Here is a 17,758-nt window from a genome sequence, read left to right on the forward strand (position 1 = left end):
TCAAATCTATTTATTCATTTTACATGTGAACCCAGTCTGTATATAAAATGAGAAATCATGATGGGAATGGAGACGGTAATCCAGATAAATGCCCTAGCCACTGGCCCACAGGTTCTAGTGAGGGGTCTGCTGATGATGCAGTGAAGACTACTTCCAGAGAAGTTCTCAGGTAGAGAAGAGAGAGTTCAGACATCACAGCTCTTGTTCTGGTTGAAGACATGCATAAATTTCCTAAGCATCAGCTCAGAGATTCTGTCTGAGAAAACAGTTTACTTGTCAACTACTGTACTGCTTCTGAATGAACACGAAATGTTAGAAGGTACTGCAGTCCAATTTGAGAGGGGAACACATACAGCTGTATTTCAAAGTCTGGGCCATACAATGGATAGCAGAGATCATTTTACACATATACTTTTCTGTAGGCAACCATGAAACACACCTCAAAACTTTCTCCCCCAAGCTCTACAACCAATTGCTTTTGTCCTGGACAACTTTATCCATTTACAAGGAGACTACATCAGCATCACATACACACCTTTAAAGTGCATAGCAATTATTTGTTAATTGGCACATATGAAGGATTTTCTTAAAGAAAGAGGTGAAATGCTAGTGCTCTCAGTCTTTTCCCTTTCCTATGTGACACCAAGAGATTTTGCTAACCAGAGGGGAGCCAGAAATGAGGCCGAGCCAAGAGGATTCCCAGCTTCATCAGGCCACAGAGGTTGCGTCTGCTGCTCCCTGGATCTTAGCTCTTCCTGCACTGTTAAATTTCACCTCTCTATTCATCCTTTACGATTTTTTTTTTTTTCCTTTTGCATCTTGGTGCTTTTCCTCTTGATTCCTCCAGCTGCTAACAGTCTCAGTTTCAACAATCCTACCTGCATCTAGATTTTCACTTTTCTTATCTCACAAGGCTCCATTCTGCAGACTTTCTTACAGCTCTTTCTCACAAATTAGCAATTTGCTCAGAAGTGTGAGCCAAGTTTCCCTACTGGAGCTATGTCGTAGATTCTTGAAATGCATACAACAGAACCCTACAAGGAGGGAGGAAAAGCTGAAAGGGGGAGATTAAAAATGGGCTACACTCATAAAACATACATATTTTTAATTGAACTTGAAAGGCATCCTCATTTTTGGAATAGATTCAGAGAAAAGCTATGTGCATCAAGTGCTGTGTATAGTGATATCAGCTTCCCAGGGTCTTGCATCTTTTCTTTCTTCTCTCACTTGGAAACTTCTATGTTAATCATAATGTGGGAAAATTAGAGCCAAACTGAAGAGAAATGCAACTTTTTGAGAGTCGGACCTCTTCATGCAGAAATCAGTATATCTGCTTGATCCCTCTGCCTCACCTCACATTTATGTTTTCCTAAAAGAATGGGCATTGAGCAATCGAAGTGTAAATGATGGTGTTTGTGTTTATTCATATCTAATAACTTGTGAACCAAAGAGCCTATTCTAACTAAATTTCCCAAAGGAACAGGGATATTCCTCTCTCTGCCCACTCTTCTTCCCTGGCTCTAATGAAGTAGGTGACTGAGAAGAAGAGGGAGAAGCCATTAATGGCCTCTTTGAGGGAGAGGCTGTGTGAATCCATCTTTGAAAGAAGAAATTATAAAAACCTTCCAGATACTGGAATGAGTCCCCCACTGTATTCTCATCACATAACATCGTTCAACCCAAGTCACAGCAGTAAGAAGACAAGTTTCTGTCCTGGTTTCACCTTCTCCCTCAGCAGCTCCTGCAACTGAAGCCGCTCCAGCTCCAGCTCCTGAAGCCGCTCCAGCTCCAGCTCCTGAAGCCGCTCCAGCTCCAGCTCCTGCAGCTGCTCCAGTCCCAGTTCCTGCAGTCGCTCCAGTTCCAGCTCCGGCCGCTACTCCAGTCCCAGTTCCAGTTTGCTGCTCCAACTTCCAGCAGACAGTCCTTCAAACACAGAAACGAGGAAGATTCTGACCAGGATTAGGGGGGCCCTGCCTCCAGCCAGGGGGAGGAAAGGGACAATCGAGTTTATTGGATTGTGTGGATTCGATGGCCTGGCACATCACGCGCACAGAAGTATAAGGCTTTAGTAGACACCGGTGCACAATGTACTATAATGCCATCGAGCTATAAAGGACCAGAGCCCATCTATATTTGTGGAGTGACAGGGGGATCTCAGCAGTTGACTGTATTGGAGGCTGAAGTGAGTCTGACTGGGAATGAGTGGGAAAAGCACCGCATTGTGACTGGTCCGGATGCTCCATGTATCCTTGGCATAGACTATCTTAGAAGAGGATACTGCAAGGACCCAAAAGGGTTCCGGTGGGCTTTTGGTATAGCTGCCTTAGAGACAGAGGGCATTAAACAATTATCTACCTTGCCTGGTCTCTCAGAGGACCCCTCTGTTGTGGGGTTGCTGAGGGTCGAAGAACAGCAAGTGCCAATTGCTACCACAACTGTGCACCGGCGGCAATATCGCACCAACCGAGACTCCCTGATTCCCATCCATAAGCTAATTCGTCAATTGGAGAGCCAAGGAGTGATCAGCAAGACTCATTCACCTTTCAATAGTCCCATATGGCCAGTGCGAAAGTCTAATGGCGAGTGGAGACTAACAGTGGACTATCGCGGCCTGAACGAAGTCACGCCACCACTGAGTGCTGCAGTGCCGGACATGCTGGAACTTCAGTATGAACTTGAATCGAAGGCAGCCAAGTGGTACGCCACAATTGATATTGCTAATGCATTTTTCTCCATCCCTCTAGCAGCAGAGTGCAGGCCACAATTTGCCTTCACTTGGAGGGGAGTCCAATATACTTGGAATAGGCTGCCCCAGGGGTGGAAACACAGCCCTACCATTTGCCATGGGCTGATCCAGTCTGCACTAGAGCAGGGGGAAGCTCCTGAACACCTGCAGTACATCGATGACATTATTGTGTGGGGTGACACAGCAGAGGAAGTTTTCGAGAAAGGGAAGATAATAGTCCAAATCCTTCTGAAAGCCGGTTTTGCCATAAAACAAAATAAAGTCAAAGGACCTGCACGGGAGATCCAGTTTTTAGGAATAAAATGGCAAGATGGACGTCGTCAAATCCCAATGGATGTGATCAACAAAATAACAGCTATGTCTCCACCAACTAACAAAAAAGAAACACAGACTTTCCTAGGTGTTGTGGGGTTTTGGAGAATGCACATCCCAAATTACAGTCTGATTGTAAACCCACTCTACCAAGTAACTCGTAAGAAGAATGAGTTTGAATGGGGCCCTGAACAACGACAAGCCTTTGAACAAATCAAGCAGGAAATAGTCCATGCAGTAGCCCTTGGGCCAGTTCGAACAGGACCAGATGTAAAGAATGTGCTCTACACTGCAGCCGGGGAGAACGGCCCCACCTGGAGCCTCTGGCAGAAAGAACCTGGGGAAACTCGAGGTCGGCCTCTGGGGTTTTGGAGTCGGGGATACAGAGGATCTGAGGCCCGCTATACTCCAACTGAAAAGGAGATATTGGCAGCATATGAAGGAGTTCGATCTGCTTCGGAGGTGGTCGGTACTGAAGCGCAGCTCCTCCTAGCACCCCGATTACCGGTACTAGGCTGGATGTTCAAGGGAAGGGTCCCCTCTACGCATCATGCAACTGATGCTACATGGAGCAAGTGGGTTGCACTGATTACTCAGCGGGCTCGAATAGGAAACCCCAGTCGCCCAGGAATATTGGAAGTGATCATGGACTGGCCAGAAGGCAAATACTTTGGGATATCATCAGAGGAGGAGGTGGGTCGTGCTGAAGAAGCCCCACTGTACAACCAGTTGCCAGAGAATGAAAAGAAATATGCCCTGTTCACTGATGGGTCCTGTCGTATTGTGGGGAAGCATCGGAGATGGAAGGCTGCTGTATGGAGTCCTACGCGACGAGTTGCAGAAGCTGCTGAGGGAGAAGGTGAATCGAGTCAGTTTGCAGAAGTGAAAGCCATTCAGCTGGCTTTAGACATTGCTGAACGAGAAAAATGGCCAGTTCTCTATCTCTACACCGATTCATGGATGGTAGCAAATGCCCTGTGGGGATGGTTACAGCAATGGAAGCAAAACAACTGGCAGCGTAGGGGCAAACCTATCTGGGCTGCTGCATTGTGGCAAGATATTGCTGCTCGGGTAGAGAACCTGGCTGTGAAAGTACGCCACGTAGATGCTCATGTGCCCAAGAATCGGGCTACTGAAGAACATCAAAACAACCAGCAGGTGGATCAGGCTGCTAAGATTGAAGTAGCTCAGGTGGACCTGGATTGGCAGCATAAAGATGAATTATTTATAGCCCGATGGGCCCATGACACCTCAGGCCATCAAGGTAGAGATGCAACATACAGATGGGCTCGTGATCGAGGGGTGGACTTGACCATGGACGCTATAGCACAGGTTATTCATGACTGTGAAACATGTGCTGCAATCAAGCAAGCCAAACGGTCAAAGCCTCTTTGGTATGGAGGACGATGGCTGAAATATAAATATGGAGAGGCCTGGCAGATTGATTACATCACACTCCCTCAAACTCGCAATGGCAAGCGCCACGTACTTACAATGGTGGAAGCAACCACCGGATGGCTGGAAACATATCCTGTGCCTCATGCTACCGCCCGGAACACCATCCTGGGCCTTGAAAAGCAAGTCCTATGGCGACATGGCACCCCAGAAAGAATAGAATCAGACAATGGGACTCACTTCCGAAACAACCTTATAGACACTTGGGCCAAAGAACATGGTATTGAATGGGTGTATCACATCCCCTATCATGCACCAGCCTCCGGGAAAGTTGAACGATACAATGGCCTGTTAAAGACTACCTTGAAAGCAATGGGCGCTGGGACGTTCAAAAACTGGGATATGCATTTGGCAAAGGCCACCTGGTTAGTCAATACTAGGGGATCTACCAACCGAGCTGGACCTGCCCAATCAAACCTGTTACGTACTGTAGATGGGGATAAAGTTCCTGTAGTGCATGTAAAAAATATGCTGGGTAAAACAGTCTGGGCTACTCCTGCCTCAGGAAAAGGCAAACCTATTCGTGGAATTGTTTTCGCTCAGGGACCTGGATATACTTGGTGGGTGATGCAAAAGAACGGAGAGGTCCGGTGTGTACCTCAAGGAGATTTAATACTGGGTGAGAATAGCCCATGAACTGAATTGCACCATGTTAAATAGTATATTATACTGTATGTTATCACTACCATGATTACTATAGGTGACTAATTAGAATGTATGGAAAAGAGTGTAACCTGAGCATGACATAAATGGTATGGAATAAGGGGTGGATAGATGTCCTGGTTTCAGTTAGCACAGAATTAATTTTCTTCCTAGTAGCTGGTGGAATGCTGTGTTTTGGCTTAGAATGAGAAGAGTGCTGATAACACCCCGATGCTTTAATTGTTGCAGAGCAGTGCTTATACTAAGCCAAGGACATCTCAGCCTTTGCTCTGTCCTGCCAACGGGCAGGCTGGGGGGTGCAGTAAGAGCTGGGAGGGGACAGACCCAGGACAGGTGACCCAAACTAGCCAAAGGGGTATTCCATACCATCTGACGTCATGCTAAACAATATATAGGGGTGGCTAGCCGGGGGGAGGGGGCCGGACTGCTCGGGGTTAGGCTGGGCATCGGTCAGCGGGTGGTGAGCAATTGCATTGTGCATCACTTGTTTGTACATACTATTATTACTTTCGTATTATCACCATTGTATCATCATTATTATTATTGTTATTATTATTTTTGTTATTTTTTTTTTTTTCCTGTCTTATTAAACTGTCTTTATCTCAACTCACGGGCTTCACTTTCCATTTCTCTCCCCCGTCCCAGAGAGGGAGGGGGGAGGGTGAGCGAACGGCTGCGTGGTGTTTAGCTGCCGGTCGGGTTAAACCACGACAGTTTCTTTGGCTAGCAATGCTATTACAGTTGTTTTTTTTTTTTTTGTTTTTTGTTTTTTTTTTTTTTTATAATGAGTATTCAATGAATCAAAATCCTACAAAAAATAAAAGGAGAGCGTACTCATATCATAAAGTAGTTCCAACTTGGAAAGCAACAGAAGAACAGAAAGACAAAGATAAGGTAAATGGACCGGTAGACTGAAAACCGTTCCAGATTGGTGCTTTTAGTTCCATAAACCAAATGATCACCATTCCTACAGCATATAAAGTGTTTGGTCAATAACAGACTTTCACTTCAAAATCATGTGATTCAATTTTGTTTTGTATCATGAGGTGTTTCAGTGCTTCACAGAAGTTACTGGGCATTCTGCTGGATGATGGAAAGTTGTACCATCCAAACCTATAGGAAAACTGTTAATTTTTTTTTTTTTTTTTTTTTTTTTTTGGTAATGCAGATTCAGAGCATACATTTTCCTCAAGAAAATGGTTTGGTAAGGTCTCATGTCATGTCAGTTTTAATAATTCCGTGCTGAAGAGGTATATCTGTTTTCTCCATGGATCACAGTATAATGCTATTTACATGAATAACAACAGCTTAAGGAATAGTTAAGAGATTTATAGGTCATAAATTTAAGAAATAAAAAGCAAAAATAAATATGTGTATTTCTGTGGATAGAAGGGGAGTTCTGAAAACTCTTCTACTGATTTAAAAGTGTCGTCTGTGAAAAACTTATTTTTTATGATCCAAAGGATAAACTAAAATTCATGCTTGATATTGGAAGCAGATGCAGTAGCTTATATAAAAATTAATTGTCCCAGGAAAAGCAAACTCAAGAGACAAAGAAACATCCTTGTGTTGTAAATGATTTAGACATTAATGAGTCCATGTTCATCAACAGTGATGATTGTTAGCACTTAAGACAGCATAAAACATCAATGTCTCCTTTTAAAGACACTTATAAAGCAGACAAATTCTAAAGCAATCAGAGGGGAATGAAAGTACTTAAAAATGAATAACAATCAAATCAAGCAATGACTATGTTTTTTTTTGGTTTGTTTTTTTTTTTTTTTGGATGGTTGTTCTTGTTCTCTGTAACCCAATATCACTGACAGCAACCAGCTCTTAATGCAGACAAAAGGTTTCTTATGAATACTGAGTTGACATTTGAAGTCTTCTGATAAATCAGTTTAGGGAATACATGTGTAGGTTAAAAATTCAGCTAACGTATAATTGCGTAAACTCAACCAGAGCAATGTAACTTTAACTTCCTGAGCACAAAGAATAAAACAAAGCTGCTGCTTTTTATGTTTTAGAAATTGATTACCTAGAGTTTGTAAATATTGAATGAATGGAGTATTGAATCCACAGTTCTTGAGTCATCAGTCAGTATTCCCAAGTGCATCAGTGAACAAGGCCAGTGTATGAACTACAATATTACAGGAATTAAACATTTAATCAGAAAATCTATGTTTGAAAAACACCCATCAGCTTTTACCAGCTGGCCTTTAACTTGTAATTAGTAGTAGTTCTAATAATGCAGAAAATGTAATGATTTGCTCCTTAGATCACCCATCTAAGTCCTTTAACATATGAGCACATCGTTATCCTCATTTTGTTAAAGCTGCAAAATGGGATTTAGCCATTAAACGTTCACCTTAGGCAGAGTTCAGGGACTTCTAATTAGCACCAAAATCCTGGGAGTCCTGTTGAATTGCTACTAAACCTTTATACATTCTTTGGTACCTTATCTTAAAAAACATTTTCTCTCCTGCTACTGGGTATGTAGAGCAACATCTCAGTTTCCACAGCACTGAGCAACTCTGTGTTGTTGGTGGTGAAGGCTGATGATAATCCACAATTTATCTATCTGTCTCTCTGCAGGTACTCAATCCAGTCAGCACTTCAAAGCATGCCTACTGGTGTGGATTCAGCCTAACATGCATTGAAATTCACCGTTTCTTTAAAATGATGCTGGTTGTCATTTCATGCAGGATGTGGGTGACTTATGCTGAACATCCTGTGGTGAAGGGGCTACAGGCTGACTTGTGCCAGGAAACCTAGGCAAGCAGGTTCAAGGCTGCAGGTTACTGTGGGCATTCTGCCTTTTCTGTGGAAGCTATAGAGGAGTGCTGCATTGCTGACCTTGCTTCAAGAGGTGTACACAGATTTTATCCTGCATGAGCTTAAAACAGAATGAGTAAACAATCCTTCACAAATGGATTCAGGTTTACAGCTTTTACATCCCAAAACATCACAGCCATGTTTTCATTGACAGTTTAATATATTAGGTTTGTACAGATATATGTATAGCTTTATACATTCATATTAACTTTGTGCATATACACGCACACACACACATATAAAACAGTTGTCCTCCTACAGAAAAGGTCTCAGCAGTGTATTTTAACTAAATGGAAAAAAATGTATCTGAGTAGCCTGGAGTTTTGTGTCTAAGCCCTGGAGACAGGTGAGCTTTCAAGTGTATCCATGTTCTTACTTATTGGTCATGCCTCCTTAGAAACTAAGAGGAAAAGTAAACCTTTTTCTATATGCACTTGTGTATAATTTTGTTTCCTTATGCCTTTATACATACCTAGAGAAGAATTAGAGCTATTCAGAGTTTCCTTTTGTATGTACTCAAGAAGGGAGATGAGCCACATGAGCTACTAATCTGTAGAAAGAATTGCAGAATATTTGTGGTATAAATTAACAGTTAAAAAATAAATTAACCTTACTGTCATAGAGAAAACCAAATAATGGTGCTTATAGAAATTACATTTTAAAAAAAGGAGAAAAAAAAAGAGAGAGACAAACATCTAGATACTCATCTTCTCAATGGTTTAGTACATCTGCAGAAGTATTTCTTTCAAAGTAGGAATGACATTAGTTTGTATCAAAATGCTTCATTTGAGAAGAGCATCTCTTTTATTCTGATGGTATTGTCAGTGAAGTAGTATTTCATCTACAATAATAATTGACTTTTTTTTTTCTTTTCCTGCATTTGAAAGAGCCTGAAGATACATTGCTGTTTCATTGTTGAAAATGCATTTGCCATTAATGCTAAGTAAAATCAACACATGCAAAAACCCTAAGTCTAGTGCAGCAACAGCAAATGATTTCATTCATGTGCCATCCTTGTAACAGATGAAAGATCAGAGGCTATCAAAAAAATGCAAAGGAGTTCAATGCTTTGGCTTGTAACATTTTTATTGCTTTCATCCTGCCAACTGCTTAAGCATATAGTTAATTTTAAAGCATGGAAGCTGTTCTACTGATTCATGTATTCTTAAATTCACTTTTAAAGGGCATGTATTTAAGCATGTGTAGGCTTGGATTTAAATTTAAAATTTAGTTTTCTCATAAGATGTGCAGAAATTATTCCAGACATCTTTACACACAAGTAACATTTAGGCCAAGCTTTCAATACATGAAACTCAACCATCATACAGCCTTTGACTTCAGTACTAGTTTACACTAGTTGCAATCAAACTGTTTTATTTAGTCTAGAGCATAGTCAATTTTTGGTGGATTTGGTTGAGAGATTCTGGCAGGTGAAAGCACAAAGCAGTCTGGAAACAATTTCCTTGTCAGATAGTATTTCTGGAAACATCCTGCAGGGTTCAGCAGAACAGAAACAGCAGCACTAAAGCTGAGACATAGGTAATCTCTTCTCTACTCTGTTTTGACTAACTCAAAGCAAAATAAAAGGAAAAATAAAAACGTTTGGACAGAAAAAAAATGTTACTAAGAGAGATTCTCTTGACTAATGTATTTGTCTGACAATGAAATAAGGTGTACTTGCTCTAAAAGATGTACTGCCACTGAGGCAGTAACAAATGCATGTACCAATATATAGAGCAGGTTGCTCTGATTATTAAAATATTTAATTTATGAGACACCTACATAAAAATGCTTCATAATTTATGTTGCCTACAATAAGAAGCAGAAAGAAAAGGAAAATGTTTCAAGATGAGACATGTCTGAACAAACATTATAGCTGTTAAGCAACAACAAGATGACAGGAAATGGCCTAGATACTTAAAGAGGCATGGCATCTCTCCAGAGAAGCAGGGATTTTTTACAGTAAGACAGAGGTGATCACTAAAACAGAAATGAAGTTTACTTAACATCCATCACCTGATTGAATTTCTGGACCAGTAATCTTTTTCCCTTCCCTTCCCTTCCCTTCCCTTCCCTTCCCTTCCCTTCCCTTCCCTTCCCTTCCCTTCCCTTCCCTTCCCTTCCCTTCCCTTCCCTTCCCTTCCCTTCCCTTCCCTTCCCTTCCCTTCCCTTCCCTTCCCTTCCCTTCCCTTCCTTCCTCTCTCCCTCCCAATATTTTTTTCTTGATTCTTACCTTACTTCAGTTTACTAAGCTAATTCAGACTCAAGGAGTAGTTATCATGGCTGATGATGTGACACTGAAGGGATCATGAATAATGAGGATATTCAAGTAAAACCAACTCCAACTGAAATTGCCTTTTTTTTTTTCTTTTTTTTTTTTTTTTTTTCCCTCTTCACCAACAGGTGGAAGGAAAGAGCTCTGGATTTCCTGGTTCAGTGGATCCCAGGAGGCACATGTACAAGTCACAATTGAAGTGTGTTCCACTGCTTTCAGGGAACACACCTACTGGCATTACTGCTGCTAATGGTGATGCTCAGAAAAGATTCAGGAAGCTCTGCTCTGAGTAAGGATGCAATAGGGCTTGTAAAGGCAACACAAGAACATATGGCAAAATGTTTTGACATTGTAACAGGTAGAAAAAGGGAGCTCTGAGAGTTGTTAACATGCAAGGAAATCAATCAAGTCTAGCGAGATAATGGTTATGAGTGAAAGATTTGGAGATTATAAATATATTGGGGGGGAAAGAAAGGAAAGCAGAGAAGACATACTAGGAAAGAAAAAAAAAAAAAAAAAAAGATTCAGTTTTGAAGAGGCTTTTGAAGTGACACCTGAAAGTGCCAAGAAAAAAGTGTCTAGAGGCTGCCTTAAATGTAGACCTGGATGAAGGGAGAAAAGGATTAGAGAGAAACTTTGGTGAGGTCATTTGGTAAAACAAAGAAAAAGTAGAGGGACAAGAGAGGTGATCATAAAAACTACATAAGCAGCAAGGAAAAGGAATAATCTTGTACTCTTATTGCTGTTGTTACTAATAGCAATTTAAATTAAACAAAGTGTTCCTATCTTTAGCATGGATAAATGGTAGAAAAGTGCACAATGGCCTGAGTGGTAGGTTGCACTAGGGCGATCAAGCCTTTTGATGTTTTTGGCAAATGGGATAGCTGCATGGAGTTGGGAGGGAAATAATATCTTAATCCTGCCGTGTGGGACTGCCTAGATGGTGAGAGGAAAAGGTATTAAAGTACCCAGAATAGAAACATTTCCTAAATTTCCACGCATCTTAGGGACAAGCTTCTGATATTACATATAAATATATACTATATATCAATCATATCAGAAAATATTTGGATGAATAGATAATTCAATTAGTATCAGAGAGAGATATCAACAATCTAGCTCTATTTAAAACATAAGGCAGGCTGCTTTATTCAGGTTTAAAAGCCCTGCAATTGCAAAGGCAATTTCAGTTTCTTACAGCAGGTGGTGGTATGTGCTATTAGAATAAAATATTTGCTTCCAAGAAAGACTGTTGCTTACTTAATAAGAACATGAGTAGAATGGGCAAGAAAATGCTATAAATGTGTTGGAAACTTGTAGATTCAAAAATTGAGTATTTATTACTTTTATTTTTAAAGCTTCCTGCTCTTGTGCTATATGAACACAGGTCTAACATTTGGACAGTTATAGACAAGCCATAAACATGGTACCAAAATTAACTCAAATACCTTAACTCTTACAGTGTGGTTTTCATCCATTAATCCCACATTATTTTATAAAAGACTCATATAAAACACTTTATAACAAGATTTAAATGAAATTTAGTCTGGTAAAGCCAAAGCTGTAATTCTGATAATCCTCTTTTAGTTGCTCCCTGATACTGGGGTGAGCCAAATCTCTGGGATCTCTGGCACAGAGTCCACCAGATGCATGGGTGCTCTTTCTACACATGTGGAGCTGTGCATACACCTGCCCAAAGCTCAGCTGGGTCTGATCCAAAAATTATTGGGTCTAGGGACTAGGTGTTCCTACACTTATATCCCTGAACCACTATGTATGTATGCATCATGCATACTGCTGACAAGATGAGGCTCCTTGAAAAGGAAAATGCCTGGATCCTTGGTAGAAATAATTTGTTCCTGCGGTGTTTCAGGGTATACTCAACATGTCTCCATTATCTCACTAAGAATCTGACAACTTTAGACAGTCCTCTGCTTCGCATGAGGTCTGATTCAGATCTTTCTTTCCCTGATTTTCCCTGAGTAAATCTCCAGAGGACACTGGATTCCTGTCATGGGGATCTAATGTGAAAAATAGGGACTGCAATATCCACTTCTTTTGTTGAACCCACTTTTGAACCCATATTTACATGGGTTTCCCACGTGTGGAGTGAGATGCTGTGATCAGAAGCAGCATCCCTGGCCCAGCTCCTCTGTATTTTCTGTTGGGTGGGGGAATTCTGACAGCATCTTCTAGACTGGAAGTCCAGAGGTGAGATAAGAGGACATATGATTAATGAGTAACAGGAATTAGTGAGATGTTTACTTGCTTCCAGGCTGCAGCTAGTTCAGGGTGAAGCTGGCAGCAGATATTTAGGGTACATTTACCCATAAAATTATAGTTACCATGGCATTTGAAATGCTTACAAGAGTCATAAAGCAATAAAGATAGTTGTCAAGCAGCTCAAAGACACAGCTAGGAACCTGAGTCGTTTTGTGAATTTTTGTAGGTTAGCCTTCAGTCTCTAAAGGCCTTTTGCCCTCATTTACTGCATTAATACAATATGTCTAAAGGTTGTTCCCCTCATGATATTAATTTAACTCAGCATGGCCTTTAACTGAGCCATCTTCTTCAAGTCTGTATATTCGTTTACAGATACACAAAACAGCAGTTAATTTGAGAAGGTAATTTTTCTTGTCACAAAAGCATTTAAGATTCTGATTATTCTCAGAGTAATATTTTGGCTACCAGTTCTGCTAACAGCTCAAACATGTCATAGATAGGACCCACAGGACCTTTGTCTGAGTTAATGTCATTGTTTCAAATACTAAGAGTTGCAGCAGCACCTGAGAGCAAAGTTTCTTTAAAAGCCATCTCTGTCCTTATGTCTCTGGTTTTGTACAAATGAAACATTTTTCCTTAGACAATGTGTTTCTGCAGCTGGCAGCCTAGACACCCATTGCCATGTGGAGGAGCATTTTTGTCTTCTGCTACCTTAAGGGCTAATTTATAAAACCAAGACAAACCAAGGCAAAGAAAACCTCAGTAAGATGGGTTTGTAAAAAGAGCAAGACTTCCCTTCACTGAGTGACATCTTAAGAATTTCAGTACCAGCTTTGTCTGAATATGGGCTGTTACTCTGATAGATTTCATTTTGTATTGACCTAAAATAACCCCATCATTCCCATATTCCCTTGAGCAAAACTTAACATTTGTATCAAGCAGTGTTGTGGCATCTTGATTGCAAATACCCACTAGATATTTAGCTGAAACACTCTTGGCTTGTGCATTACAAAAAAAAATTCAATCCAGGAGCTCAGTTAGATACAAGAAACTATAATCATCTGTGAATGATCTGTGGGTGGTTTATCCGGTTGCTGATTAATCACTCCATTAATCGTTGCAAAGACAGTGAGCTAACTCTGTGTAGAGCCAAGTTCTGTGAGCTGGGCTTCTAAATTCAAGTGTGGTGCCATGTGAATGTGGTTGTATGTGTCCAGAAATAGTCATTTTTGCACAGTTTGGACCCTGAGTCAGTAAATGTAATGTCATTCAGGAGCTCCTGAACTGCTGTATGCCCATACCTCCCAACACTCATTCCCATTACTGGCAGCTCTGGGGAGAGTGACATGGAGCCACCAGAATGATTCTGCACAAAACCAGCTCAGATTCAGCATGGCTGAGGCAGCAGGAGGGAGGATAGGGTCACAGAGATCCAAGGGAAATTCTTCAAAATCACTTTCCTGCAGTGTTGGTAAAATGATTTTCTAGTGAAAAATGAATAAAATGGATGTAGCCAACACAGACCCAGTGTTGCATCTGAACTAGCAAACCTGTGTTGAACCAGAAGCCTGATGCAAGGAAGCCTCTGTGGGAGTAATTTTAAGTTGAGCCAATGATTCACTCATTATTGTGAACTGAGTCCTCACAGAGTTGTTTGGACACCTCTGGTCAGTGTTACCTAACATCCTTATCACCTGGGTTAGATTGCCCGCTTGCTTCCACATCTGTCCCAATCCACTCCTTTATCCTGGGTGGAGAGAGCTAGCTGTCCTCAGATGTATTTCCTGCTCACTTAAAGTGAGTTTCACCTATAACAGTATGATAACAAGTGTACTAAAGAACTACAAAGACTGCAAACTGAAGTGAGGCAAATTCATGCAAAAATATTTTAAAAGTAAACAGCAAACATAAATAAGCTTATATTCCAATATACTTTTTTTTTTTTTTTTTTAAAGCTTTGACATCAAACTGGATGACTTTCTGACAGATGTGTCTAGTTCCAGGTGGTTATTACGCCTGAAGGAAATGGTAGAAGCTTAAGAACAAAATAGACAATTATATTTGTTCTTTTCAGTTTAAAAAATCAACACAGTGATGCCAGCAATAGAGCTAATGCATGGATTAGGTTCTGAGAATCAGATCTGTTGATTTACAAGACTGATGAATCTCAGGTTTAAGGTTTAAACTTCTGATTTTTCTGTCTAGCTTCCACACAGCTATTTATTCTGAAAAAAATAAAAATAAAATTGTAAGGAAGGTGAAAGGCTTTGCAAGCTCTCCTTTCCCAGCCAAAACACTCTGGTATGACAAAGGCAGGTAGGTGGCAGTAACAAGTGACTAATACCCTGCTGGATAATTACATTTGCCACATACTTATCTCTTAGCACCAAGTGCCTCAAAATTAAAAGCAGGGAGTATAAGAAAATGTTAGAGATATTAAGCAGAAGGGGAAAAAATAGCCTGTAGAGACTCAAAGAGATTGTAGGAGTTCAGATGGGTAATGAAGATTTTAACTCCAACAGAGACAAGAACTTGCTTTTTATTCATTTATTTATTTTTTCTGCCTGGGGAAAAAAAAAAAAAAGTCTAAAGAAAAATGTTAATGACCAGAATCTATTTTGGGCCCCCAAAATAGGTGTGACAATATACTAAGGATAGGGCTTAAACAAGCTAAGTCAAGGTGATGTGTCTAGGCTTTCAAAGCTGGGGTAGAGAGAGAGAAGTGCATTCAGATGTCTGTGCAAGACACTTTTTCTTCACTATGTAAAGACCCAAGCATTTCTGTGAAATAGTTCCGTAATTCTTATACTGAGCATTAGGTCCCTGATACAGAAATTCACAGTAAGCTCCCCCCTTTCATAAAGATGAATCTTTGTCTAAATGGGGAGAGGAAAACTCTTTTTTTTGGCAGAATTAATGCAGTTGCAGCATGAATATGCAAATGAGTAGTGTAAGATACAGGCTCTCCTCAGTTTGACAGCTTTTGAATATCTATGGTCCTTTTTTTTTTTTTTTTCTCCCTCTCTCTCTCTTATTTTTTTTTTTTTTTTCTCCCAAAAGTATTTAATCCACAAAACTATGTGGTATTCCAGGAGAAGGGTCACTGTGCATATCTTCTATTGAAGTAAGACCATGTTGATGTGCTGAATGCAAAATTTAGGGTCTGCTTTTGTAACCATGGCTGTTCACTCAAAATAGATCCCCACTTTCAAAAGGGCATTCCCAACAGTGGGTATCAAGTGGGTGAAGATATAGCACTACAGTACAAGAAAAACAAGTTGGGGGTGGAACTGATCTCCACAAGTTTTAGCACATTTTTGATCTTTAATTAATTTTATAACAAATGCAATAGCAGTTTCTCCTCAACTTGAAAAACAAATAATCATGGAAGTGCATACCAAATCCCACACCAAACTACCAAATAACCATTCTTATCAGTCCATTCTACCCCAGAAAATGCAGTTAATAAGTGTAAAGTGCAGCCTGTCCTGGGTGCCACTCATTCAATATGTTTGTTAAAATAAATAAATAAATAAATAAATAAATAATAATAATAATAATAATAATAATAATAATAAAGTAAGTACTAAACTGAAGGGAAATTAGCTTGCTGGGGTCTGAATAATTTATTTTTTCAGCAGAGGGCTTCAGCTTACATATCTTTGCTGACCACAGCTCTATCAATAAGGTATATAGAAAAGCTTTGCCTTGGGACAGGTTCTCCCATTACAGTTGTGTCTTAATAAATCAACTGCAAATCTTAAACTCTATTTGGGAAGTGATAAGCAACAAATCCTGTGGAATTGCTTTCACTTGCTCCCATGGGATACAGTACTCAATATTCCACGTGAACATTAATAAGGTTGATTTAAGAAGCTGGTTTTCCATCTCAGAGTATCTGTTTGGCATATTAAGAAGGCTTCCTTTGCTTCTGAGGACTTAAGCCCATAAAACTGTTAAAGACAAGCAGATGTATCTAGGACCTCTAGATCACAGCTACTTGTTTGGATTTGCTGTTATGATGTGTGTTTTCCATGATAAGACCCGTCTTGTAAAAATAACACCAGTGACTGGGCGTGTTAAGATTGGAACCATTTGAAACATATTTGAATAGGGCAAAGTTACTGATGAACTGAGCCTAGATGCATCCTGGTGCTGAGCAAAATGCACTGTAGCCAGTAGTTTTACAGACAGTGAGCCACAGAAATACCACAACTTACAGAGGAATTTTCACTCCAGACTTGAACTGAAGAGCCTTTTAGATTCAGAAGTTGAAGTAGAGCAAAGACAAACTTGAGTGATGGTAATGATGATAACACAGGTGTCTTGCAGGCTGCTCTCCTGTACTGGGAAGGCATACATAGATCACTCCCAAGGAAATGGTACTTGCACATTCTTTCCTCCAAGCCCAGTCCAAACCTCTTAAGATTCAGTATCGGAATAGTGTTGCCCATTTATGCAGTTCACATACGAGCAATGCTACTTTTTTATCTGTCTTTTAAAGTCTGGATAAATGGCTATGTCAGTTGAGTGGATCTGCTGGTTGTATAAATTGCCTTCATTGAATTAATTAAAAAGGTGGGAATATCTTCCTGAGCCAGCCAGACCATCATGGAGAAACGGACTTATATGTGACTTAGCCTAACACAGAGTATAAAAACTGAGCAACCAACAAAATTAACTGTGAAGAGAGCAACAGCAGCTCTATCTGTTGTATCTATCTATGTAGCTCTATCTGGCTTCAACCTAGCCAGTGATGGCAAGCCAACGATGGCAAACATACAGAGACCAGTAGTGGGAATCATGTTTGTATTGTGGCTCAACTGTATGTTGCAATTTTGTTATGTTTGTGATGTGATTTCAGTATATTGTGGCATCGCTCTGCTAAATCAAAATCCACTGTAATGCCAAATAGTTACAAATAAATTTTATGGTAAGAGTAAACCTTCCTTGTGTGGAGTACCTAAAATAACCTGGCTAGAGAGTATTGGACCCTGATATTTTTGAAGATGTGAAATCTTTGCTATGTGACATCAGTAACAAAGATGTTTTTAGAGTGACAGTATCACCAGTTTTTTAATAAGTATAGAAAGCAACAAATGGAAAAAAAAATCCATAAGAAAACTGCACTTTTTAGAATCCCTGTATAAAGAAGCCTAGTTTTTACTATGTTTATATTATTTTACTATGTTTATATTAGTCAGTCATTCATGCTTGCATTTCATGTTTTTCTTTCAGGCTTATATTAA

The sequence above is a fragment of the Aythya fuligula genome, chromosome 1, assembly GCF_009819795.1.
Source record: "Aythya fuligula isolate bAytFul2 chromosome 1, bAytFul2.pri, whole genome shotgun sequence".
NCBI lineage: Eukaryota > Metazoa > Chordata > Aves > Anseriformes > Anatidae > Aythya > Aythya fuligula.